This window comes from Heloderma suspectum, chromosome 5, assembly GCF_057233095.1.
Source record: "Heloderma suspectum isolate Gila_16-S chromosome 5, 16-S_ref, whole genome shotgun sequence".
Classification (NCBI taxonomy): Eukaryota; Metazoa; Chordata; class Lepidosauria; order Squamata; family Helodermatidae; genus Heloderma; species Heloderma suspectum.
In genome coordinates, this window is record NC_139462.1 from 37,000,849 (window position 1) to 37,013,193 (window position 12,345).

Below are 12,345 nucleotides of genomic sequence, written 5' to 3' on the forward strand. Positions count from 1 at the left end.
CGTTCGCTATTTTTCGCCGTTCTAGCCTACGTAAATATTTACGTAGTCTAGAACGGCTAAAAATAGTGAACGCAAATGGCGGCCGCTGTAGCTGCTGCCATTTGCGTACACTGTGCCCAGCCGCGGCCGGCCAGGAGACCAGCTGCCCCCGCCCCGCCCCCGCCGCCACCCCGCCCCCACTGCCGCAACTGCTGCCCCCGCTGCTGCAACTGTCGCCCCCGCTACCACCCCCACCGCCACCACACCTGCCGCCCCCGCCGCCACCCCTGCCCCTGCACTTTCCGCCGCTGCTTCCGCCGCATCTTCCACCGCTGCACCTGCCGCCGCCACCACCCCTGCCGTCCCTGCCGCCGCCACTGCTGCACAGGAAGCCATTCTGCCACGGATTCCGGGGGGCCGAATGCCAGTGCATTCGGCCTCACTGGAATCCGTCGCAGAATTCTCCGCCATCCCTATTCAAACATTGATATTAACATGGTCTGAAATGCTATTGAAGCTGAAAGTGGCAAAACTTACCAAATAAACCAATGTTGCATATGAATGAGATCGGCAGAATAACTGAGCTGAAACCCACAAAGCTTATCTAAAATTGCAGTAGAAAGAGAATGTAAGATATTCAATGCATTTTTTAAAAATCCTCACCATATGGGGGAAGAGCAAATTCCAAATCTCCTTCCAGCCCTTCCTCCAATGACTATTAACTCTGCATTACAAAAAAAGGCAAAAGGTCATAAAAGTTGATGCAACTGATTATGAACTCCCCTGCCAGCTCTGAAAACTGTTGAGGAACGTAAGCCCCAGAGAACCATTGACTTCTCACTTTCAGTGCCCAAGGCATAAGTGCGGCTGAAAGCTTCCTTCCAAACTCTGCTAATTCCAAATTTGACACTCTGGGGATACTTGAATGAAGGGGAATAGCTGCTTACGAAGTCAGACTTCCTAATACAGGAAACTGCCGCCGCCGAGAAGCACGTCCGTAAATCCTTCTTCAGCACTGAGTGTCAGATATCATGATTCATTAGTAATGATTTGTTATATTGTACGACATCTGCCTCAGGTTGTATGTGCTACACGCCGAGTGAAACACTGATTGCTTTGAAGGCAGAGACAGAATGCACATTTGCTCCTGGGGGGGGGGGGACTACCTGAAAGGTCGCCTATAGTCTTTGAAGCTCCTCAAAACACAATGCCCTTAACACAAAGGTAGGCTAAAGCAAGAAATGGCACAGAGCTGTATGGAATCATTCACTGCTTCCATACGGTGACTAGCCCACAAGTGGGCAGGGGGGCTAGTTTCTTTTTTCCAACGGAAACGTTTGGGAAGTAGTGATACATCCAGGCTGGACTACTGTGATGTGCTGTACATGGGGCTGCCTTTGGAGACGGTTCAGAAACTTCAGTTGGTGCAGAATGTGGCCACCTGAGTGTTGGTGGGGCCGAGGTGATTTGATCCTATAATGCCTGCACCAGATGCACTGGTCACCGGTGTGTTTCCAATCCCTTTTTAAAGTGCTGTTTTGACCCTTAAAACCTTAAATGGTCTGGGACCAAGTTACCTGAAGGACCGCCTTCACTGATATCAGCCTGCCCACACTTTAAGATCAGAGAGACCCTTCTCATTTGTCTACCCGTGAGAGCTGCTAGATGGGCGACCACACGTGAGAGGGCCTTCTCTGCAGTGGTCCCACACCTTGGGAACAAGTTGCCATCGGAGGTCCACCATGCTCCGTCATTTCAGGCTTCTAAGAAGGCCTTGAAAATGTATTTTACCTTGGCCTTCTCTTGATATGATCACTTTTGTTTCTGCTATTGCCATTGTTGTTGTTGCTGGTTTTATTGTCGGCTTTTATTGTTGTTTTTATTGCTATTTTACTGTGTTTATGTCAGGGTGAAAACTGATCCTATAGAGCCCCAGAGCAGTTCTGATTCTGAGGAAGAACAGCAATCCGTGGGAGAGGATCTCGCTGATCTCTCACAAGCACAGCATCTGGCAGAGGTTCCTCCTGCCAGCATTCCTGGGATAGATAGTGACCCTGGCAGTGAGAGAGCGCTGGAGGGGGGCTTGCTGGACACTCGGCGCAGACGCAGGGAGCGACGACAGCTGGAGGGCACGGAGAGGAGGCTCTCCGCTTGTTTGGCACTAAAACAACGGTCACGTCCCGAGGACCCAAGGGAAAGTGGGCGGATCTCTCCCTAGCCCATAAGTTCAGGGTCTTCCCGTGGTTCCCCTTCAAATGGGGACCAACTGCCTTACCTGGAGCTTAGGCTACTCTGCTATCTTTCCCCAGTGCTGTTCCTTGCTTAGTTGCTAGTGATTAGTATCTGAAAGAGTCATAAAGTAATAAAGGAATAAAGCCTTGGAAAGAATCCTCGTCGTCTGTGTCCTGAGTTGGCTATTGGAAGGGACTGCAAGAGGCAGCTAGGACACTCCTGGCAGTTTATGTTTTTATCGCTTTTAATATTTTAACTGTTTTTATGTATCTTATTCTGTGAGCCACCTTGGGAGGGCATCTGCCCTGAAAGGTGGCCAGTCAATCAGATGAGAAAGTTCCACTTACCTCGATCCAGGACTGGAATCAACAAATGGAGCTACTTCCCCAAATGCAGACATAGTGCCCTGGAAAAAGGCCTTTCATAAATCCATTGAAGTTGCAATCCTAGGCATGCTTAGACAGAAGAAAAGTCCTACAACTCCCAGCATTCCCCAGCCAGCCATGCTGGCTGGGGAATGCTGGGAGTTGTAGGACTTTTTTCCTATCTAAATACACATAGGATTTCACTCCATGATGAGTCCATTCACGGCATCACTGCGTGCCATAGGCTGAAGCATTGGCAGTTTGGAACACTGTGCACTGCTGGCGTAGAGAGCTGGCTGCCATCGTCATGTTTTCCCTGGAATAGTTCCCCAGTTACCATGGAAGTGTGTCCCATATGTTGTTCTGTGGTGCAAGATGGCAGCCCTATCTAAATCCATTACAACAAGCCAACTGATGTAAAGAAAATGCCTATTTGGCATTTCCCTTCAGTCTCGTTTTATCCTATGCACATGCAGACCGTGAAATGCTCATCAGTTACACATTCATTGAGGAATGCACAGTAGTATCCATATCAGTTATATCAAATATGGTTTAAGAACAGCTTTGGAAAAGCTCAAAAGAACAAACAACAGTTTTCAGGGGAATCCATTAGACTCAAATTTTGGTTCCTGAATAATAGTAAAGCTATTCACAGCTGTTCAATGCTTGCAGAAAGTCTGGAAAATAGGTTATTCAATGTGTTCAGCCCAGCACTTACATTATCTATCCTGGTGGGAGGAAAGTGGTGCAAATGAATGAAAATGTTGTAGCTGATCAACAAAAGACCTCCCCCTGTGAAAATCAAAACCATGACATTAACTTACTTTGAACTGGAAAATGCTAAGAAGTCATGGCCCATACCTAATGTAATTGCATTGGCTTCCGTAGGACAGTCAGTGAGTTTCTAATGATTCAAGTAAAGCCCATTCATGTGAATAACACCTTATGGGCCCTAAAAGTAGTGAAAAATACTACTGTCAACAAGTATAGGAACCAATTTTCCGACTTGGAAGCACTGCCTTACTAGAATGTGAGAGATGATTACTCATAGGATTCTTTTCAGAAGCAAGCGTACTCATTGAGGGCTTGAAATCAATTGGAGTCTTTCAATTAAGAACAACGGGCAATGGATGGCAACTATTTAGGATGACTATATGTCCTACTTCACAGGCAACAGTCCTCTGTTTCAAGGGCTTTCAGAGGACAATCTCTATTTGAAGGGCTGCCAGAGAGGACTATCCCCTGTTTTGAAGCCATCCTTGGTTTGAAGGGTTGTCCAGTCCAAGTCCAATTTAAAGATAAAGAACCATCCAAAGGAAGAGCTGGGCCTCAACGTTGCTTATCAATAGCACCTGGACAGCAGACTGAGCAAGAGGGATGTCAGAGAATTCCGCCATGGACTCCAGTGAGTCCTAAGGAATCCGGCCCCCCAGAATCCGTGGCGGAATGGCCTCCCCCCCCCCCAGAATCCCCTGGGACGGAACTTACCTGGTGGCTGATGTGGCAGCGGCGGCTCCGGCAGTGGCGGCTCCAGCTGGTCTCCCAGCTGCTGCCAGGTTGCTGTGGCTGCCATTTGCGTTTCTTCCTTTTGCCGTGATAAGCTCAGGGGCGCAAATGGTGGCCGCTACGCCATTTGCACCCCTACTCTTTGCCGTAATAGGCTACATAAGTATTTACATAGCCTATCATGGCAAAAGGCAGCCACGCAAATGGCATAGCCGGCCGCCATTTGCGTGGCTTCTTTTTGCTGTGATAGGCAACGTAAATACTTACGTCGCCTATCACAGCTTGGCAGCCATGCAAATGGCAGCTGGCGTAGTGGCCACCATTTGCGGCCGCAGCAGCCCAGCCACAGCCGGAATTCCAGCTGCGGCTGGCCCTGGCCGGCGGCTCCGCGGAGTTGCCGCGGAACGGAGCCAGCCGGGGAGGATTCCGGGGGGAGGGACGGAGCGCCTCCCCCCCACCGCCAATGCCCCAGAACAGACGGGTGAGTACATTTCGTACATCCCTACTGAGCAAGGAGAGCAGGTCACCTGGTCATAATCTTCCACACTATGGTGACATGTGCTATATTTCTATTTAAATTATAATAATAATTTCTAAGTTTGCATCTCTACATATAAATTAGCATATGCAATTTTTATGCAAACCGGTGTCCTATTTTGTCCTGTCTTTTGGCTAACCACAAGTGGCCACCCTAATTTCTGTTTGGCCATGACTCACCTCTATGGCCTTGTTATCTAGGAGGAGTTCTAGCTTGAGGAGCCTTCCCTAGGAAATACAAAAAAGAAACAAGGAAGGATGGCCTTCCTGCCATTGAACATAGCACTTCCTTTTTGGTTTGCTCAGCATATCAAAACAGCTTGTAATGAATGGAGGCAGGGAAGTTGGGTGGGAGGAACACTGTGGCCCTGTTCTGATGTCATGCTAAGCCATGATGGTTGTGGAATTTCCGCTAATCATGGTGGCTTAGCATGTCATGTGGGGGGAGAAAATCATGTTTCCTGTGGTTAGTAAGCCACCCCCATTAACCACCCCCTTCAAAAGGGTTAAGGGGTCCGGGGGTGGCTTACTGTGTCATCTGCCAGGTTCCCCAGTGGTTTAAATGGACTTTAGAGGACTTTGAGACCACGACCATAGAGTCCACTGGCTAGAGTGTCCACCACTGCGGATGACTCTCTAGCCACTGTAGACTTTCTCTATGGTCACACGGCCATTTGGGGTACTGGAACGACCACAGGCAGCCCATTCATGCCACAGAGGATGTCAGGATGCACATAAACCACTCCGGTAAGATTGCCAGAGGGGCGGGTAGCAGAACCATGTGGCACTGCGTGGTTACCAGTCACGTGACAGGCCCTCCTGTAGTAGTTCTGCTAATCCCCCTCCATAGTTACTCTAATCACCCTCCCAGTGTGCATGTGTGAATAGGCCCAGCCTTTCATCCATCTGTGCATGCAATTAAATTAATACAATTTAATATTAGCAATGTGATCCCTGGATAAATACATTTGTCTATCCCTGCTCAACATATTAAATACAGATTAGATTTGATTTCATCATTGCCCCAAACAAGTGCATATTTGGAAGTCATTCCTATTGACTTCAATAGGATTTTTCTTCCAAGTAAGTGGCATGAGGATCACAGCCTTGATGAGGGGGCAGGGAATCATTTCATTTTCTTCTCTCCGTTCGAAGCCATTTTCTATGTGTGTCCCCCCCCCCTTTTATGAGCTACCAAATTACATATGACCAAATGTACCTATTTAGTGAAAATGGGTTCCATTAGTTTGTAACTTTAGCCAAACATTGTTTTCTTTTGAAGGAAGATAATGGAGAACAGGTGGGGATGTTTAGCATCAGGCTGCTGTTTCTAGAATTACATATCTTCTGGGAGTCACCAGCAACCTCTGAAAGCTGTCAGGAAGGCTCGGGAACAAGTATGATCCAGAGCACATTCTGTACATAAAAAGCCTTTCTGAAAATTTAAGTAGGTGAGACAGGAGGAAACTAGCTGGCTGGCAAAAGCATTTTAAAGTGTCCCTGTTAAAGGTCAGGACTGCCTTCTGTACCGCACATTAACTTAAACTGGCCGCAGGCTCTGCAGAAGAGACATGCCGTTCCCAACATCCTTGCAGAGCCATGCTCCAAACAGTACTTCAGCCCTCCCAGTATTGACTTTAGAAATGTCAGCAACATTCACACTACCTGTGTGAATGCCGTTGGCCTGATAATCTTGAGAAATATGAAAAAGAGTCTGGCAAACGTAGCCAGGTACAGAATCATCTCTCCGAATTCTTACTTTTAAAAAGGATGCAGAACCCATGGCCTGCAGGGCTAATCTGGCCTGCCAGGCTCCGTAATCTGTTTTACAGAGCCTCTTGGTGTCCCCCCCCCCTCCAGAGGCAATCCCCATTGTTATCTCCTATCAGGGATCAGAGAAAAGAGCAGGGATTCTCCTGCATGCTGCTTTTCCCGATGCTGGGAGCTGGGCAAAGACAGGGAATACTGTGCCAGTGCTGAGAGGAGCAGCTCCTCCTCCAGGCATCAGCCGAGTCCCTGTCTCTGTGCTCTGAGATGTGCAGAACTCTGTGCCTCTCTCAGCATGGAGAAATGTTGACGTGGGGTGGGTGGAGTGATGTCAGTGGGCGCAGCCACACCCACAGATATCATCTGGCCTGCGGAGGATGTGGCAGGGGCACCCCAGCCCCCCCCCCCATGAGACTGTTCTGCACCTCCGCTTTTAAAAGGCCAATCTGTCAGGCACAAGACCAGCTTCACTTAGAACATACAAAAAAGACATTCAAGGAAGAATAGTCTATGTGCCAGCTCAGCAATCCACGGTGTCTTCTTTTTCATGATGGCAAAATGGAAAAGAAGGGTCAACCTTTGGCAAGCTGCTCAGCCTCAAAGGCTCACACCGGCCCTGGGACTCCCACACTGGGTGGCTGGCTCTCTAGGCCACCATCCTCTGATGCCCTGAGTGATGCCATCACTCTGAGGCATTGTGGGAAATTTAAGGTGGTGGCCTGTAGTTATCTTAAATACCACCTTAAATTTCCCACAATGCCTCAGAGTGATGCTACATCAGATCATCAGAGGATGGTAGCCTAGAGAGCCAGCCACCCAGTGTGGGAGTCCCAGGGCCAGCGTGAGCCTTTGGGGCTCAGCAGCTTGCCAAAGGTGCCAAGGGTTGCCCTAGCAGCAGGGCAAACAGAGAGCCCTTTGCCAAGGGCCACCTCCAAGCCAGCCCAGGATGCACAGAATTCTTGGCATGATACAGCCAAACGTATCACCATGGCCTCCAACCATAGACTCTAGCTAGTTATATCAAACTGAGAGGAGAACAGTTTTCTTCACTGCTGCACTTCCTGGCCCTGTGCACATCTCCTGTCTGCCTATTCTCTCTCCCAGTTTTCCTGTCTCTCTCAGGCTCCTTCCTAGAGTGGCCATGTGTCCTGCTTTACAGAGGACAGTCCTCTCTTTGAAGTCGTCCACTACTTGAAAGTCTGCCCAGTTCAGGTCCGGTTTAAAGATAAAGAACGCTAAGAAGGGGGAGCAGCATGGCCTTCGAAGCTGCCCCTCACCGTCAGCACCTGGACAGCAGACTGAGCATGCACACAAGTCACCTGATTGCAATCTTCCCAACTACGGTGAGATAAATTGTATTTCTAATTAAATTATAGCAATTCTTTCTAAATTTGTATCTATACATATACATAGAAATATGCAAGTCTGTGTCCTCCTTTGGTTGCTTTTTTGATAATGCATTTCCCCTTTCTTGCAGGTTTGTAAGTGCCCACTCTGGCCTCTTCTTCCTTTCATTCCTGCAGACCACCTTTTCTTCCAACATTTAGCCTTTATCGGGCCCCATCCTCCTCATCCCACCTTTTTTTTTTTTTTTTACCGCTAAGTCCTTCAGCTTTTTTTTGCTCTAAGACCAGAGCAACTCAGCCAGTAAGAGCCAGCAACATCTCTGCTTGTCCTGCTCTTCTGTGACACAATTAGGGCATATCTTTTGGGCTTCATCACCACCACCATCACTACCATCAGCATCATGACAATATCCCCAGTTTGTGCTATTTACTTAGAGTGTTGTAGCCTGTTTTTCAAACAAATTCCTCAAAACGGGGTACAAGATAATAAAGTAGAATCTTTCTGATCTAAACTGTCTGGAGTGCCATTTTTCTTGCTAGAAAGCCCGGGTACAAATCAAATAAATAAACAAATAAAACAATTAAAATAGCAAGTTTGAAGCAAGTTAGGTATACAACAGGATATCTTATGCCTTCCCCCATCCCTGGTACTGTGGCCTTGGAGGAAGATTCGGACCCAGATAGAAGGGGCTGATGATATGGGGGCTGCTCAGGCAGTGGAATGCCAGAATGGAGAGAACCACTCTCTACCTGGCTTTTCAGTGGGGCGTCTGACACTCCTTACCAGCTGCAAGATTCAACCTTGAGCGACATGTCTACAGCTCAGGAGGCTGACAGCCTTTCTGTCGGGAGAGGCTCAGCTGAGGAAGGGGTGGGGGGATTCAAACCTGTCTCTTTGAGAATGGAGGCATCTAAAGAGAATGGAAGAGGGACTCCCACTTTGGTGTTGCTCACAGATGAAGTTTGCCTGCAGGGCTAGGTGGCCTGGAAAAGAGCTCTAGGTGACCTGCATCTGTTTAAAAGCAGCTGCAGAGCTCAGGGAACTTCATGGATACAATGTCTTCAGTACTGGAAAACTCTCTTTGGACTATACCTGAACCTTGCGGGCATCTCTACACCAGCCTAAAACCTGCATTTAAAATGGGGCTTTCTGCTTCCATTTAAAATGCAGGACCACGACTCCCATCTTCACATGCTTCCTTTTTCCCCACCCCTTCCCCCTCCTTCTCCCCGTATCTGAGTCTTCCATTATCTTTCATTGATCTCACTCCTCTTCTTGCCACTTTTACTCTTTTCACAGAGGAAACTGAAGAGGAACACAACGGGGTAATTTGATAGCTCATTCTCTGAGATCTATTTAAAAATGGAACAAAGGGCATTTGGTGCAGGAGACGCCCTGGTGGGTCATGGCATCATGTAAAGAGCCCACAAACCTCCGTGAAGGAGCAATTTCAATCGCAGGATAAAAGCTAAGTGTGAAGGAGCCCTGCATTTTTGGCTTACCTCAACTTCCATGTTTGTGGGACCTTGCCTTGGAAATTATTCCTGAGCCCTGAACTCTTGTAAGTCTAGAAACCCGTGCCTTTGAAACTGTGTCTTAGATTACATTGCTGGTCTTCAGAATCCTGCTCCCAGTTTCTGTTTGGATTGTATTTTAGAGCTTAATGCTGGCTTTACAACCCTGTCTGTGTTCTTAATTGAACAAACTGATTTATTGGGCCTATAATATCTGAGAGGTTTCCATGCCGTGGACTCTAAAGGATTGCTTGTGATTCCTTCTCACTACAATAAAGATAGTTCATTGTTTATTTTAATCCTGAGCTATACTAATCTGTACCAGCCAATATTAATAAAATTGTACTTAGAGAAGATTTGTGACTGGACTCAGCTGTTAAGGGTTCAAGATATTGCTTCCTCAGCTCTGCGTACAGAAGATATTCCATTAGAAAGTATATCATGTTCTCTATCTTGGGATAGTCAACTGGGCGGTATCCATGGTGAATCCTATAGCATGCTTTCGTCTCCATCAGCTGCAGAGAGTTCAATCTGCATTTAGTGAGAAGCCATCTCATTCTCAACTCATATGAGCCAATAGCACAAATAGGGGGGCACCTTGCTAGGGAACATAATTATTTTATAGAGCATACTGGAACAGCTCTCAGCAGCAGTGGCCATTGCAGTTTGAGTATCGATATCATGTAGTCTTCTAGAGATCTCCTCCTGGGCACCATCATCCCCCCTTGCAAGCAAATAGGTTTGTGAGAAGCCCAGCTTGGAAATGAGTACACTTATCTCACCTGCCCAAGAGTCTCTCCCCCATGTCTTTATAAGCTAACAATACCAAGGGTGGAGCCAACTGAAAAATTATCTTTAACCAAAAGAAAATGGCTGCTTTTTGGACAAGCATTTCATTTGTAAAATAAAAAGCCTCATTTCCTGATCTCAGGCTCCTCCCTAGAGTGGCCATGTGTCCTGCTTTATAGAGGACAGTCCTCCATTTGAAGTCATCCAGTACTTGAAAGACTGTCCAGTCCAAGTAAGTTGAATGATAAAGTACCATAAGAAGGGAGAGCAGGGCCTTTGAAGTTGCCTATCAACAGTTAGCATCTGGGCAGCAGAGTAAGCACAGGCATACAGTTAATCTGGTAACAGTCTTTTCCTCTAAGGTGAGATGTATTGTATTTCTATTTAAATTATAGGAATGATTGCTACATTTACATCTATAAATATATAAATTACTGTATGCAGATGATATGCAAATCCATATCCTCCTTTGCTCTCTTTTTTGGCAATGCACAAATGGCCACCCTGTTAGGAACATAGGAAGCTGCCTTATGGCAGGTCAGCCTGCTTGTACATCTAGTCCAGAATTGTCTACCTGCACTGGCAGTGTCCATGCAGTGGCTCAAGCAGATGTCCTTCCCATCATCTGCTACTTGATCCTTTTCACTGAAGATGCCAGGGACGGACTGAACCTGTGACCTTGTGCATTTATAGCTCTCACTGTGCTATGTCCCGTCCCCAAAGCTGTACTGCTCCAGCTATGGTAAAAAAAATATTTTTAAAAAGACTTTAAAGACCCAGTGACTTTCCTACAGTTTCTGGGAGTTATTTTTGCAAAACAGAACAAAACCAAACCAGTTTACGACCCTTGTTTTTAAGTTTATACTACATTGTCCTTTCAAAAGGACCTTTTCTTTTCCGATGTCAAGCGTTGTAAACTACAAAGCCACAGTTCCAACAAATATTTGAGTGTTGGTAAAACAAGAGTTGATGGTAAATTACAACCCTAATGTTTAATCTACAAACCAACCATCCATCATGAAAAGCGGAGAGTGAATATATACATGTATGGCACGATTATAGCTCTTTGGCCTAAATAATTTATTCAGCTGGTTTTGTTCAACATGTCATATGATTAATCATAACCCACTACCACCACCACGCCAAGACAGAAATTACTCCCCTTTCCTCATGTTGCCCACAGCCTAACATATAAGGGTCATATGCTGGGCTATAGAAATTATTTAGGCTGCAATTGAAGGTGGCCATGTGTCCTACTTGGAGTGCCATTTTCTTGGTAGACAGGTGGGGTACAAATCAAATCAATCAATCAGTAATAAGCAGATACATAGTCTTCCCCACTATGGTAAGATGTACTGCTTTTCTATTTAAATTATATTAATCATGTCTAACTTTTCAGCTATACACATTGCCAATGTTATGCAAATATTTGTCCTCTTTTGTCTTCTTTTTTGGTGATGTATTTCCTCTTTTTTGGTGATATGTAAGTGGCCACACCACCACAATTCTTTGCTGACTTTCCCGGGAGTATGCTCCATTGAACTCAGTGAGACTTACCTCTGAACAGACACATATAGGATTGTAGTGTTAAAGTTCTAGCAGAGGTATAGTTTGGTGATAGATTAGTACAGATTATTTTGAATGAACTTAAAATGTTTATAAATTCAAAGTTTAATTAAGCTTCAGGTAACAGGAGGTAGGAAGGATATGTTTATTTATATAGGCATTGTATCTGTGGATATCAGTCGTAACATGATTATATACTACATATATAGTGTTTTCTGTTTTTAAAAAAATATGGATATAATTTTAAATAAAATTGAAACTTTGGGATGAATATGCTGTTTAAAAACAAGAGTTATTTTTAAGTCTATTACAGTTTTTAAATTGATAAAATTCCTGCATTGAGCAGGGGGTTGGACTCGATGGTCTTATAGGCCCCTTCCAACCCGACTATTCTATGATTCTATGAAAATGTGAAGAAATTGGGAGTTTGTACCCCACTCTACACTGAAAAGTGCAGTGCTTTAGGAAATTAAGGCTGCAATCCTACATCCAGTTACCGGGGAGTAAGTCCTATTGAACTCAGTGCCCGTACTTCCAAGAAGACATGTATATAAGACATGTAAATAAGGCACTGTATATCACCTTATTTATTCCTTATTACAGTTCTATCCCACCGTATTTTCCTCTTGCAAGGAACCTAAGGTGGCTTACATGGTCCTCCCCTCTCCATTTTATCCTCACAACAACCTTGTAATGTAGGTTAGGCTAAGAGCTAGTGACTGGCCCAAAGTCACCAAGTGAGC

The 12,345-nt window shown here is 45.9% G+C and overlaps 1 protein-coding gene and 1 long non-coding RNA gene across 2 annotated transcripts in view; one reads left to right on the forward strand and one right to left on the reverse strand.

Moving 5' to 3' along the window:
- DKK2 (dickkopf Wnt signaling pathway inhibitor 2) overlaps positions 1 to 12,345 on the reverse strand; it is a 110,745-nt gene that overhangs the window by 43,016 nt on the left and 55,384 nt on the right. The window lies entirely within an intron of this gene.
- On the forward strand, positions 5,286 to 8,242 carry LOC146343784 (uncharacterized). Its single transcript, XR_014792566.1, has 3 exons — positions 5,286 to 5,366; positions 7,491 to 7,729; positions 7,864 to 8,242. It is a non-coding gene; the product is annotated as an uncharacterized LOC146343784 (long non-coding RNA).